The following is a 15,499-nucleotide window of genomic DNA, read 5'->3' on the forward strand; positions in this document are numbered from 1 at the left end:
GGCGTACATGGAGTGTGATTGGATCTAGGAGGAGGAAGAGACCCACACCCCAGCGTTCCGTCTTGTTTCTCGCAGCGTCATGACAAACTCTCAAATCGTTTTGAGCCACTGTTCCCGCTGTCTTCCTCAGGGCGTACGGACACCGGGTACGCAGATGCTGTAGCTTCTACAGTGACGACCGCCTCCACTACGGGCTACACTATGGGCTCTCTTGTTCAGGGTGCTGTGTGGCTGCCGCCTCAACATCCGATTTCTGCGGCCCCTGCTGCTGATAGGAGATACAGTAGCAGGGGGATCCGACCTGAGCTCATCATTGGAAGCTCAACAGAAATCCTGGTTTTAGATATGACCATGAGCCAAAACGTGCATGTATTTGTTGCTGGAGTGTACAGGCCTCCTGCTGCTTTAGTTGATGCGACTAGTTTCATAGTTTAGCATTTAAAAAATGTTCTATCTTCTGAACTGGTGGTCTTAGGTGACTTTAAACTTATCTTGATCTTAATCTAACCCAGCTAATGACAAAACCCACTAGGTTAAATGTGAGAAATCTAGATAGATCCAGATTATTAGATTTAGAGACAGCATAATTCTGATCCCCATATCATTAGGATACATTTTTTCTTACTTTTCTCTCCAAGCGTTTATGCATGAATTGTACTTTTGGAACTTTCCTCCAAGTGTATACCTGACCCTGAATTAGCTCTTGAGCATTTCTCATCTATTTTATATCACTGGCAGATAAACATGCTCCTTTTAAACGCTATAGACTAAAAAACAGATCAAATCCCTGGTTTTCTACAGAACTTTCCGATATTTTTAGAACAAGAAATCATGCCTTGGCCAAAGCTAGACTAACTGATGCTGTTGTGGACTCGTAGCTTTTCAGGCAACTGAGAAATAAATGCACGTCCTTAGAAAAAAAGGCTAAATCAAGCTACTTCCCAAATTCTATCTCTGACTCTGTTAAGGCACTAAAGTGTGGAAATTCCTCTCCTTCTCTACACAAGCAAGTTATACTGAATTCTGACATCATTATTGGAAAAAAATTGATAGGTCATGCTTTTAATCAACATTTTATGTCCCCCATAAAAAAAATCAAGTTTAATACACCCGGGTCAGTCAGTAAATTGCTCATCCCTCTCCCAGCCACTGGTCGTCTTGAAGGAGGACCAGATAACCCCTAATGAATCCTTCTACTCTCTGGAGCAACCGTCTGCTTCTGATGTTAAAAAAAATGTACTCGGGCTAATATGCTTGAGCCCTTCTTTATACAGCTTTCTGCTCCATTGATTGCAGAAGCATTAACACATATTTTTTACTTGACAATTATATTGAGTACTATCCCCAGAGCTTCCTTTACATAAAGGTGGTGATCAGAGTGATCTAAATAATTATCGTCCCATTTCCAAACTCTAATGCCTAGCAAAAATCTTGGAATCATTGATTAATTTTCAGTTTAGATCCCTTTTAACTGCTACATCTTTTCTGAATGTAAAACAGTCAGGGTTCAGACCAGGTCATAGCACCATCTCTGCTACCTCTATGGTTTTAAAGGATGTCATAAATTGTTTAGATACAAATGAACACTGTGCTGCCCTCTTAATTGACCTGTCCTATGTGTGGATCACACCTTACTTACTCAGAAACTCTCTACGATTGGCTTAGATCGGGCTGCATGAAGCTCGCTTGAAAATTATTTAAAAGACAGAACACAGTGCCGTCACATTAGGATTTCTACATATTACAAAAGGTGTCCCACAGGGTTAAATTCTTGGTCCAGATCTTTTCACTATTTACAGTTGAAGACGGAAGTTTACATACACCTTAGCCAAATACATTTAAACTCAGTTTTTCACAATTCCTGACATTTAATCCTAGTAAAAATTCCCTGTCTTAGGTCTGTTAGGATCACCACTTTATTTTAAGAATGTGAAATGTCAGAATGATTTATTTCAGCTTTAATTTCTTCCCATCACATTCCCGGAGGGGGGTTGCCGCAGGGAGTAGTTTTTTTTTGCACCAAACAAGAGCATACAGCACAGAGCAGGAGATATGAAGTGCAGATAACAAACCCTTAAGAGACACCATGAAACGAAAGGCGGAGAGAGACTGAGATAATGAGACAAAGGTAAGTCTCCCGAAAGCTAAGATGAGGAAATATGACGAAGCGTATGTAGCGCTTGGCTTCACTGTGACTACGGTGGTAGACGAGGAAAGACCGGTATGTTTACTGTGTGTAAAAATTTTGGCAGCAGACAGCATGAAGCCAAATAAATTGAGGCATCACTTAAAGACATTACACCCCAATCACGCTGATAAGCCGCTTGAAAACATGCCGAATATTGCCAACAATCGTCCAGCTTTGTGAATGCTACTTCAGTAAACCAGCGAGCACTGTTAGCATCAAATAAGGTGGCGTACCAAATTGCTCAGTGCAAAAAACCCCACTCCATAGCAGGGGAGCTGATACTGCCTGCAGCATTAGACATGGTCTCTGTCATGCTGGATGACGCAAGTGCTGCAAAAATAAAAACTATCCCTCTGTCCAATGACACTGTCGCCAGACGTATAAATGACATTGCTAACGATCTTAAAGAACAGCTGGTAAATAAACTCAAAGACAAACGTTTTGCCTTACAGTTCGATGAAGCAGCTGATAGCATCAAAGACTGTTTGTTTATCGCTTATGTACGTTTTGACATGACAAACTCCCTGTCTGAGGATCTACTTTTTTGTAAATATGTCAGAGACAGAGGCACAGCTGAAGAGCTATTCAAAATGCTGGACTGCTTCCTGACTGAGAATGGGCTAAAGTGGGAGAACTGCATTGGTGTTTGCAGTGATGGTGCACAGACCATGGCAGGGATGAGAAAAGGACTTTGGGCACTCATCAAGAAGGCCTCACCTAATGCTGAGTGGACACACTGTGTTATACACAGAGAAGCACTGGCATCAAGGCACATTTCCTCTGAATTAAGTGAGGTTATGACTGACATTGTAGGTGTAGTCAGTTTTATAAAGACCAGACCACTAAAAACAAGAGTCTTCTCTGCTATCTGTGAGGAGATGGGAGCTGAACATCAAGCTGTGCTATTTCACAGTGAAGCAAGGTGGCTGTCACGAGGAAAAGTCTTGTAGCTCAGAGAGCAGATAAGAATGTTTTTGGAGCAGGAGCACAAGAATGACCTCGCAGAAAAATGTACTGATGAGAACTTCCTGGCAAAACTGGCCTACCTGAGTGACATATTTTGAAAGCTAAATGAACTAAATCTACAGCTTCAAGGGAAAGATAAACACCTCCCTCAGGTCACAGACAAGATCAGCTCTTTCACTTGAAAGCTTTCATTGTGGGGCAGGCGACTTGATGAAGGAAATAATGATTCATTCGAGAACCTGCATGAATTTGTTGACACTACTGACTATGATGCCACCTCAGTGATTCCATATATTAAAGAGCATATTTAATCACTGATGGGATTCTTTAAAAAGTACTTCCCTGAAAACAGTTCCCAATATGACTGGGTGAGAGATCCTTTCAATGCACCAGCTCCAACTGGTTTCAGCTCTGCAGAGGAGGACCAGTTCATTGATATGACATCTGACTCCACATTGAGACTCACAGACATCACAGACATCACAGACACTGAGTGAATTCTGGTTGAGTGTAGAGAGGCAGTATCCACTCTTAGGGCAGAGGGCCATGGGCATTCGTCTTCCTTTTGCAACATCTTATCTTTGTGAGACTGGCTTCTCTGCTGTTGCTGCACTGAAGACCAAGTACAGGTCCCGGCTAAACATTGAGCAGGAGCTGAGAGTTGCAGTATCATGCTTCAAACCCCGCTTCGAAAAGCTGTGCTCTGCCAAATGTGCTCATTGTAGCCATTAATCCTGACTTCCTCATTTTGATAAAATAAATCAGCACAAATTGTTTTATTCATTTGTGTTTTATAGGTCAAAGTGTTTCATATATTGTGCTCCTGAGTTATTAATGTTGCTGATCAATTTGAATTTATTATTATTTATTGATTATATTTCATTTTATTTTTCAGTATCAAATGGTCAAAAAATGTTTACAGTTTAAATAAGGATTACATTTTTTTTAAATTTCAGGCAAATTTAAGTCTTTAAGTCTTTTCTGTTACAGACTAAAAAACACTGTTAATAAAATTATTATTTGTTGTAAGTTGATCTATATTTCTTTCTTTTTTCTTTTTTTGTTTTCTTTAATGTTAATAAGGATACAATGTTATGCAGAGGTGTACTTATAACAATTTTATAGACAAATGATACTATTTACAGTTGTGGTGGAGAGTTGGGGGGCGCAAAATGTTTACTTCTTCCTAGGGGGGTAACTTCAAGGTCTTATGGAAGGATTACAGATGCCATGTCCGTGCCTTCAATGGCCAGTTCGTACTATCCGGACTCAGGCTAAGACCCAACTGCATACACAGGAGGTAAGTCAGGCAGGTACAGGACAGCAGGCAATCGGTAGGTTAAGGCAGGCATAGAGTCGTAATCCAAATCAGAGTCTGGCAGGTACAGGACGGCGGGCAGGATCAGGACAGGCAGAAAGGTCAAAACTGGGAAGACTAAGAAGAACAAAAACTAGAGCACCTGAAACACGGGAACACGCTGGTAGGACTTGACGGAACAAGACTAAATGGCAACAGACAAACAGAAAACGCAGTTATAAATACACAGGGGATAAGGGGGAGATGGGAGACACCTAGTGGGGGGTGGAGACAAGCACAAAGACAGGTGAAACAGATCAGGATGAGACAGCAGTGTTGAGTGTCAAAACTGTCCGATTTTATAAAACGAAGTGCGCTATGATAAATTGTGTCCAAGGGCTTAAAAACACTGGTAGCTGAATTCACGTATATAATATTGGCATAATCTATAACAGGAATGAATGTAGACTGAATTATCAGTTTTCTACTATTTAATGAAATGCAAGCCCTATTCCTATAGAAGAAGCCCAACTCGTCAACATGCTTTTTAAAATATAGCTTTTTGTCAATCCAGATGCCCAGATATTTATAGGCGGGAACAAGATCAATGCGGGCACCATCTAACGCACTTATGCACAAATCACTTTACATTATTACATGATTTGGAAAATAACATGTTCTTGGTTTTACCAGCATTAGGTACCAACTTCAGATCAACCAAGGCTTACTACAAGGTATTAACAACGGATTGAAGATTCAGAGCCTGAGCTGCCGTAGGGGCAGATGAAAGTTACAGTTTTGTACAGATAGACCAATGCTGCCTCTTGTGGCTGGGAGCAGTATTGAGTAGCTTGGATGAATAAGGTGCCCAGAGTAAACTGCCTGCTACTCAGTCCCAGTTGTTAATATATACATCTCCATTCCCATGGATGTCAGAGCGTTGGATGGGTGCTCTATTGGCACAGTCACCGACACTGTGTTTCCCATTAACCTGAGTGTGTCAGATAACAGTGAGTCTATGCAGTTCCTGCCCATTGAATCCCCTCATGCACCTGTGGTTTTTGGGTTTTCATGGCTCCAGAGACACAATCCTCTGATTAACTGGGCTACTGGTTCGATCATGGTTTAGAGCCAGTTCTGCCATGCGCATTTATACGGAGACTTGATTACACACAGGTGGATTGTATTTATCATCATTAGTCATTTAGGTCAACATTGGATCATTCAGAGATCCTCACTGAACTTCTGGAGAGAGTTTGCTGCACTGAAAGTAAAGGGGCTGAATAATTTTGCATGCCCAATTTTTCAGTTTTTGATTTGTTAAAAAAGTTGTAAATATCCAATAAATGTCGTTCCACTTCATGATTGTGTCCCACTTGTTGTTGATTCTTCACAAAAAAATACAGTTTTATATCTTTATGTTTGAAGCCTGAAATGTGGCAAAAGGTCGCAAAGTTCAAGGGGGCCGAATACTTTCGCAAGGCACTGTATATATAATATATATTTTTTTCCTCAACTTTTTCACTCCGGACGCTTTATCTGGACACGATTCGTCAGGACCTCCAACAGCCGAAGCTAAGTAGTAACATTAACATGATGCCTTCTAATTGCAGTCGCTGTACTCGCCTTACGGCGAGGATAGCTGTGCTGCAAGCCCAGCTTCAGACGCAATCGTTAGGCAAGGGTAATTTCAGTGTAGGAAAGGATGAAACAGCGTCTGTGCCACCAGTAAGTACAGATAGTAGTATAAATCCCCTGGCACAGTCCCCGCAGCCGGACAACTTGCTCACGGTTTCTGGAAGGAAATGCTGTAGGAACGCTCAACCGGTGTCGCTCATTCAGCCGACAGAAACTTTCAACCGGTTTTCCCCATTAAGCAGCGAGTCGGAGTCAGAGGCCGAGTCTTCTCTGGTCTCTACTCCTCTCGTTATGGGGTCTGAGACGCCGAAGCTTCCCACCATTAGCTATGACAAATTGAAAACTCTAGTCATTGGCGACTCCGTTACCCGCAGTATTAGACTTAAAACAAATCATCCAGTGATCATACACTGTTTACCAGGGGGCAGGGCTACCGACGTTAAGGCTAATCTGAAGATGGTGCTGGCTAAAGCTAAAACTGGCGAGTGTAGAGAGTATAGAGATATTGTTATCCACGTCGGCACCAACGATGTTAGGATGAAACAGTCAGAGATCACCAAGCGCAACATAGCTTCTGCGTGTAAATCAGCTCGAAAGATGTGTCGGCATCGAGTAATTGTCTCTGGCCCCCTCCCAGTTAGGGGAGTGATGAGCTCTACAGCAGAGTCTCACAACTCAATCGCTGGTTGAAAACTGTTTTCTGCCCCTCCCAAAAGTTAGAATTTGTAGATAATTGGCCCTCTTTCTGGGACTCACCCACAAACAGGACCAAGCCTGACCTGCTGAGGAGTGACGGACTCCATCCTAGCTGGAGGGGTGCTCTCATCTTATCTACCAACATAGACAGGGCTCTAACTCCTCTAGCTCCACAATGAAATAGGGTGCAGGCCAGGCAGCAGGCTGTTAGCCAGCCTGCCAGCATAGTGGTGTCTGCCACTAGCACAGTCAGTGTAGTCAGCTCAGCTATCACCATTGAGACCGTGTCTGTGCCTCGACCTAGGTTGGGCAAAACTAAACATGGCGGTGTTCGCCTTAGCAATCTCACTAGGATAAAGACCACCTCCATTCCTGTCATTATTGAAAGAGATCATGATACCTCACATCTCAAAATAGGGCTACTTAATGTTAGATCCCTTACTTCAAAGGCAATTATAGTCAATGAACTAATCACTGACCATAATCTTGATGTGATTGGCCTGACTGAAACATGGCTTAAGCCTGATGAATTTACTGTGTTAAATGAGGCCTCACCTCCTGGCTACACTAGTGAACATATCCCCGCGCATCCCGCAAAGGCGGAGGTGTTGCTAACATTTACGATAGCAAATTTCAATTTACAAAAAAAAAAAAAAAAATGACGTTTTCGTCTTTTGAGCTTCTAGTCATGAAATCTATGCAGCCTACTCAATCACTTTTTATAGCTACTGTTTACAGGCCTCCTGGGCCATATACAGCGTTCCTCACTGAGTTCCCTGAATTCCTATCGGACCTTGTAGTCATAGCAGATAATATTCTAATCTTTGGTGACTTTAATATTCACATGAAAAAGTCCACAGACCCACTCCAAAAGGCTTTCGGAGCCATCATCGACTCAGTGGGTTTTGTCCAACATGTCTCTGGACCCACTCACTGTCACAGTCATACGCTGGACCTAGTTTTGTCCCATGGAATAAATGTTGTGGATCTTAATGTTTTTCCTCATAATCCTGGACTATCGGACCACTATTTTATTACGTTTGCAATTGCAACAAATAATCTGCTCAGACCCCAACCAAGGAACATCAAAAGTCGTGCTATAAATTCACAGACAACACAAAGATTCCTTGATGTCCTTCCAGATTCCCTCTGTCTACCCAAGGACGCCAGAGGACAAAAATCAGTTAACCACCTAACTGAGGAACTCAATTTAACCTTGCGCAATACCCTAGATGCAGTTGCACCCCTAAAAACTAAAAACATTTCTCATAAGAAACTAGCTCCCTGGTACACAGAAAATACCCGAGCTCTGAAGCAAGCTTCCAGAAAATTGGAACGGAAATGGCGCCACACCAAACTGGAAGTCTTCCGACTAGCTTGGAAAGACAGTACCGTGCAGTACCGTAGAGCCCTTACTGCTGCTCGATCATCCTATTTTTCTAACTTAATTGAGGAAAATAAGAACAATCCGAAATTCCTTTTTGATACTGTCGCAAAGCTAACTAAAAAGCAGCATTCCCAAAGAGAGGATGACTTTCACTTTAGCAGTGATAAATTCATGAACTTCTTTGAGGAAAAGATTATGATTATTAGAAAGCAAATTACGGACTCCTCTTTAAATCTGCGTATTCCTTCAAAGCTTAGTTGTCCTGAGTCTGCACACCTCTCCCAGGACCTAGGATCAAGAGAGACGCTCAAGTGTTTTAGTACTATATCTCTTGACACAATGATGAAAATAATCATGGCCTCTAAACCTTCAAGCTGCATACTGGACCCTATTCCAACTAAACTACTGAAAGAGCTGCTTCCTGTGCTTGGCCCTCCTATGTGGAACATAATAAACGGCTCTCTATCCACCGGATGTGTACCAAACTCACTAAAAGTGGCAGTAATAAAGCCTCTCTTGAAAAAGCCAAACCTTGACCCAGAAAATATAAAAAACTATCGGCCTATATCGAATCTTCCATTCCTCTCAAAAATGTTAGAAAAGGCTGTTACGCAGCAACTCACTGCCTTCCTGAAGACAAACAATGTATACGAAATGCTTCAGTCTGGTTTTAGACCCCATCATAGCACTGAGACGGCACTTGTGAAGGTGGTAAATGACATTTTAATGGCATCGGACCGAGGCTCTGCATCTGTCCTCGTGCTCCTAGACCTTAGTGCTGCTTTTGATACCATCGATCACCACATTCTTTTGGAGAGATTGGAAACCCAAATTGGTCTACACGGACAAGTTCTGGCCTGGTTTAGATCTTATCTGTCGGAAAGATATCAGTTTGTCTCTGTGAATGGTTTGTCCTCTGACAAATCAACTGTAAATTTCGGTGTTCCTCAAGGTTCCGTTTTGGGACCACTATTGTTTTCACTATATATTTTACCTCTTGGGGATGTTATTCGAAAACATAATGTTAACTTTCACTGCTATGCGGATGACACACAGCTGTACATTTCAATGAAACATGGTGAAGCCCCAAAATTACCCTTGCTAGAAGCATGTGTTTCAGACATAAGGAAGTGGATGGCTGCAAACTTTCTACTTTTAAACTCGGACAAAACAGAGATGCTTGTTCTAGGTCCCAAGAAACAAAGAGATCTTCTGTTGAATCTGACAATTAATCTTAATGGTTGTACAGTCGTCTCAAATAAAACTGTGAAGGACCTCGGCGTTACTCTGGACCCTGATCTCTCTTTTGAAGAACATGTCAAGACCATTTCAAGGACAGCTTTTTTCCATCTACGTAACATTGCAAAAATCAGAAACTTTCTGTCCAAAAATGATGCAGAAAATTAATCCATGCTTTTGTCACTTCTAGGTTAGACTAGTGCAATGCTCTACTTTCCAGCTACCCGGATAAAGCACTAAATAAACTTCAGTTGGTGCTAAATACGGCTACTAGAATCCTGACTAGAACCAAAGAATTTGATCATATTACTCCAGTGCTAGCCTCTCTACACTGGCTTCCTGTCAAAGCAAGGGCTGATTTCAAGGTTTTACTGCTAACCTACAAAGCATTACATGGGCTTGCTCCTACCTATCTCTCTGATTTGGTCCTGCCGTACATACCTACACGTACGCTACGGTCACAAGACACAGGCCTCCTAATTGTCCCTAGAATTTCTAAGCAAACAGCTGGAGGCAGGGCTTTCTCCTATAGAGCTCCATTTTTATGGAACGGTCTGCCTACCCATGTCAGAGACGCAAACTCGGTCTCAACCTTTAAGTCCTTACTGAAGACTTATCTCTTCAGTGGGTCATATGATTGAGTGTAGTCTGGCCCAGGAGTGGGAAGGTGAACGGAAAGGCTCTGGAGCAACGAACTGCCCTTGCTGTCTCTGCCTGGCCGGTTCCCCTCTTCCCACTGGGATTCTCTGCCTCTAACCCTATTACAGGGGCTAAGTCACTGGCTTACTGGGGCTCTCTCATGCCGTCCCTGGAAGGGATGCGTCACCTGAGTGGGTTGATTCACTGATGTGGTCATCCTGTCTGGGTTGACGCCCCCCCTTGGGTTGTGCCATGGCGGAGATCTTTGTGGGCTATACTCAGCCTTGTCTCAGGATGGTAAGTTGGTGGTTGAAGATATCCCTCTAGTGGTGTGGGGGCTGTGTTTTGGCAAAGTGGGTGGGGTTATATCCTTCCTGTTTGGCCCTGTCTGGGGGTGTCCTCGGATGGGGCCACAGTGTCTCCTGACCCCTCCTGTCTCAGCCTCCAGTATTTATGCTGCAGTAGTTAATGTGTCGGGGGCTAGGGTCAGTTTGTTATATCTAACCTCTCCTGTCCTATTCGGTGTCCTGGGAATCTAAGTGTGGTTCTCTAATTGTTTTCTTCGGAGGACCTAGCCCTAGGACCTGCCCCAGGACTACCTGACATGATGACTCCTTGCTGTCCCCAGTCCACCTGGCCGTGCTGCTGCTCCAGTTTCAACTGTTCTGCCTTATTATTATTCGACCATGCTGGTCATTTATGAACATTTGAACATCTTGGCCATGTTCTGTTATAATCTCCACCCGGCACAGCCAGAAGAGGACTGGCCACCCCACATATGCTCTCTCTAATTCTCTCTTTCTTCTCTCTCTCGGAGGACCTGAGCGCTAGGACCATGCCCCAGGACTACCTGACATGATGACTCCTTGCTGTCCCCAGTCCACCTGACCGTGCTGCTGCTCCAGTTTCAACTGTTCTGCCTTATTATTATACGACCATGCTGGTCATTTATGAACATTTGAACATCTTGGCCATGTTCTGTTATAATCTCCACCCGGCACAGCCAGAAGAGGACTGGCCACCCCACATAGCCTGGTTCCTCTCTAGGTTTCTTCCTAGGTTTTGGCCTTTCTAGGGAGTTTTTCCTAGCCACCGTGCTTCTACACCTGCATTGCTTGCTGTTTGGGGTTTTAGGCTGGGTTTCTGTACAGCACTTTGAGATATCAGCTGATGTACGAAGGGCTATATAAATACATTTGATTTGATTTGATTTGATGAGAGGAACTACGATGTGGGAAATTGAGAACTGCTTGCGGGCAAGATGACATTGGAGGAGTGGAGGAACTAGTTAGAGGGGGCAGAACATCCATTCAATGTGAGGACTGATCACTAGAACACATCTATCCTTACGGTGGTGGAGAGATTATCCAAAGCCGCCCATTTCATTCCCCTTCCCAATTCCCCTTAGCCAAGGAGACAGCCCAGCACATGGTGTAGCACATCTTCCGAATCCATGGACTTCTGTTGGACATGGTCTCTGATCGCGGTCCTCAGTTCCCGTTCTGGAAGGAGTTCTGCATCCTCATTGGGTCGCCGGCCAGCCTGTCCTCCGGTTTTCACCCACAGTCTAACGGCCAGTCAGGAGCAAGCCAATCAGGACCTGGAGACAGCGCTTCATTGCCTCGTCTCCACCAACCCCACTACCTGGAGCCAGCAACTTGTGTGGGTGGGATACGCCCGCAACACCCTTCCAGGCTCGGCCACGGGTCTCTCGCCTTTCGAGTGTTCCATGGGATATCAGCCCCGGTCTTCCCTGAGCAGCATACCCTTCCCTAAGGTCAGCATACCCTCAGTCCAGATGTTTGTCCGCCTTTGTCGCCATACCTGGAAGAGAGCCTGGTCTGCTCTTCTCAAGACCACTTCCAGGTATCGGCGACAGACGGACTGCCACCAGACCCCTGCTCCCCATCTATCGACTCAGGCAGAAGGTATGGCTGTCCACTCGGAACCTTCCCCTCCGGGTGGAGTCTTGTAAACCTTCCCGCCATTTCATTGACCCTTTCCTCATCTCTAAAATCCTTAGCCTCTCTGCTGTTTATCTTCTGTTGCCCACCACCCTCCGTAAACATCCCACTTTTCATGTATCTAGAATTAAACCCTTGTCTCACAGCTCTTTATCTCCTGTTTCCAGGCCCACCCCTCTCCCCGGTCTCATTGACGGCCATCTGGCATATACCGTGAGGCGCCTCTTGAATGTTCGACCTCGAGGCAGGGGATTCCAGTACCTGGTTGACTGAGAGGGTTATGGCCCAGAGGAGAGGTGCTGGGTCCCCGCTAGGAACTTCCTGGACCCAGCCCTCATCGCTGAGTTCCGCCGCCAGTACCCTGGTCAACCAGTTATGTGCCCAGGTAGGGCGCCAGGTGGCGTCCCTAGTGAGGGGGGGGGTACTGTCACACCTGATCCGTTTTTTACCGGCCTTGACTTACTTTTTGCCTGCCCCTGGTACTATAATAAACTCTGAGACTCATACTATCTGCCTCTTGTGTCTGCGTCTGGGTCTTAGCAGGAGTCCTGATAACTGCATTCTTTATCATAAAGTTGGTTCGATCTCGATAAAAACAAGTAGGTCACTTCATTATTCTGTCTTTGTTAATAAAGCCTTACTCAATAAACTACCAATTTACTGAACATCATTTTTTTATTTGTATTTTTTATCCCCCCCATTTTTCTCCCCAATTGGTAGTTACAGTCTTGTCCCATCGCTGCAAAGGTCGAGAGCCGTGCGTCCTCTGAAACACAACCCCACCAAGACGCACTGCTTCTTGACACAGCGCAAGCTTAACCCGGAAGCTAGCCGCACCAATGTGTCGTTGGAGACACCTGGCGACAGCATGCCCCCGGCCTGCCACAGGTGTCACTAGAGCGTGATGGGACAAGGACATCCCGGCCGGCCAAACCGTCCCCTAACCTGGACGACGCTGGGCCAATTGTGCATTGCCTCATGGGTCTCCTGGTCCTGGTCGGCTGCGATACAGACCGGGATCGAACCAGGATCTGTAGTAACACAGCTAGCACTGTGATGCAGTGCCATAGACCGCTGTGCCACTCAGGAGGCCTAACATCATTGTTGAAATATATAAACTCAGATTACAACACAAGATCTCAGGGTTGGCTAGGCGTCCCGCTAGTGGGACAACTCCTGGTGAAGCTGGAGGGCGCACAATTCAAATAAATAATCATAAAAATTATGGATATTAAACATTTATGTACATACAAGTGTCTTATATCGGTTAAAATATTAAATTCTTGTTAATCTAACTGCACTGTCTGATTTACAGTAGGCTTTACAGCAAAAGCATGCCATAAGATTGTTTGAGGACGGCGCCCCACATCAAAATATTTCTCAACCAGCATCCTCTGATTTTTCATCCAAACGGTCCCAGCTACAACATGTAGTGTCGTTTTGTTAGGTAAAATCCTTCTTTATATCCCAAAAGTCTGTTTAGTTGGCGCCATTGATTTGAGTAATCCACTCATTCAACGTGCAGAGAAAGGAATCCAAAAAGCTACAACTAAACGTTGTTAAAACAAGTCAAATTACCTTTATATTTAATCCTCAGATACCCTAAAACGTAATTAAACTATAATATTTCATACAGAAAGACGTATGTTCAATAGGGAAACGATATTAGCAGGTGAGTGTCCTATTCATTGCGTGCGCATACACTGATTTCTAAGTCTGTGTCCCTGTATCAAAACTCTTATTCTTCCTTGTTTGGGAAGAAACAAGGCTGAAACCTTGAACAAAGACCACTGACATCCAGTGGAAGCCATAGGAATAGCATACTGGGAGCTAGATTGAATTTTTTACCTATACTCAAAAAATATATATTTCCGGTTGGTTTTTCTTTGGATTTTCTCCTACCACATCTATTGTGTTATAGTCTACAAACTTCAGAGTGTTTTCTTTCCAATGTTACCAATTATATGCATATCCTGGTTTCAGGGCCTGAGCTACAGGCAGTTTACTTTGGGCACATCAGAAACATCTCAAGGATGATCAATTGAAAGAGGATGCACCTGAGACAATTGTGAGTGTCATAGCAAGGGGTCTGAATACTGTTTTGTGTGTAGATTAATGAGGAAAATGTTTTATTTAATCCATTTTAGAATAAGGCTGTAACGTAATAAAATGTGGAAAAAGTGAAGGTGTGTGAATCCTTTCCGAATGCACTGTACTCCCACACAGATACACACATAAAACACAAACACACACACACACACACACACACACACACACACACACACACACACACACACACACACACACACACACACACACACACACACACATGCATATGGATGCCACACACACATTCACATTAAAAGGTATTTCTGTTTTTTTGTGTGTAGATTGATGAGGAAAATGTTTAATTTAATCCATTTTAGAATAAGGCTGTAACATAACAAAATGTGGAAAAAGTGAAGGTGTGTGAATAGTTTCAGAATGCACTGTACTCCCACACGGATACACACATAAAACATACACACACACATGCATATGGACGCCACACACACACACATTCACATTCCTTCACACTCTTCACATACACTGCTGCTACTGTTTATTATCTATGCATAGTCACTTTACCCCTACCCACAGTAAACACATATTACCTCAATTACCTCGAATAACGCGTATCCCTGCACATTGACTCGGTACCGGTACCCCTTGTATGTAGCCTTGTTAATGTTATTATATTGTGTTACTATTTTTCCTTTAGTTTATTTAGACATTTTTTCATACTTACTTTTTGAAAACTCTGCATTGTTGGTTAATGGCCGTAAGTAAACTGTTCGGCGCATGTGAAAAAAAGGTTATTTGATTTGAGTGTTTCTGGGTAAGTCTCTAAGTTCCACACCTGTATTGTACAGCCTTTGCCCATTACATTTTTCAAAAGTCTTCAAGCTCTGTCAAATTGGTTGTTGATCTTTGCTACACAACCATTTTCAAGGTCTTGCCATCGATTTTCAAGTAGATTTAAGTCAAAACTTTAACTCAGCCACTCAGAAAGATTCTGTCTTTTTGGCAAGCAACTCCAGTGTATATATTCTTATTTTCAACGAGGGCTTAAGGGTTTAACCGCCTTGTTCAGGGGCAGAACGGTAGATTTTTTACCTTGTCAGCTCAGGGATTCGATCTTGCAACCTATGATGCATGTTTTGGAATATTTGTGTTCTGATTTCTTATTTTCACTCTGTCAATTAAGTTAGTATTTGTGGAGTAACTACAATGTTGTTGATCCATCCTCCGTTCTCCTATCACAGCCATTAAACTCGATAACTGGTTTAAAGTCACCATTGTCATAATGGTGAAATCCCTGAGCAGTTTCCTTCTGCTCTGGCAACTGAGTTAGGACGGACGCCTGTATCTTTGCAGTGACTGGGTTTATTGATACAAAGTGTAATTAATAGGGATATTCAATGTCTGTTTTTTTTACTCATCTG

The sequence above is a fragment of the Oncorhynchus tshawytscha genome, linkage group LG09 (genome assembly GCF_018296145.1).
Source record: "Oncorhynchus tshawytscha isolate Ot180627B linkage group LG09, Otsh_v2.0, whole genome shotgun sequence".
Taxonomy (NCBI): Eukaryota; Metazoa; Chordata; class Actinopteri; order Salmoniformes; family Salmonidae; genus Oncorhynchus; species Oncorhynchus tshawytscha.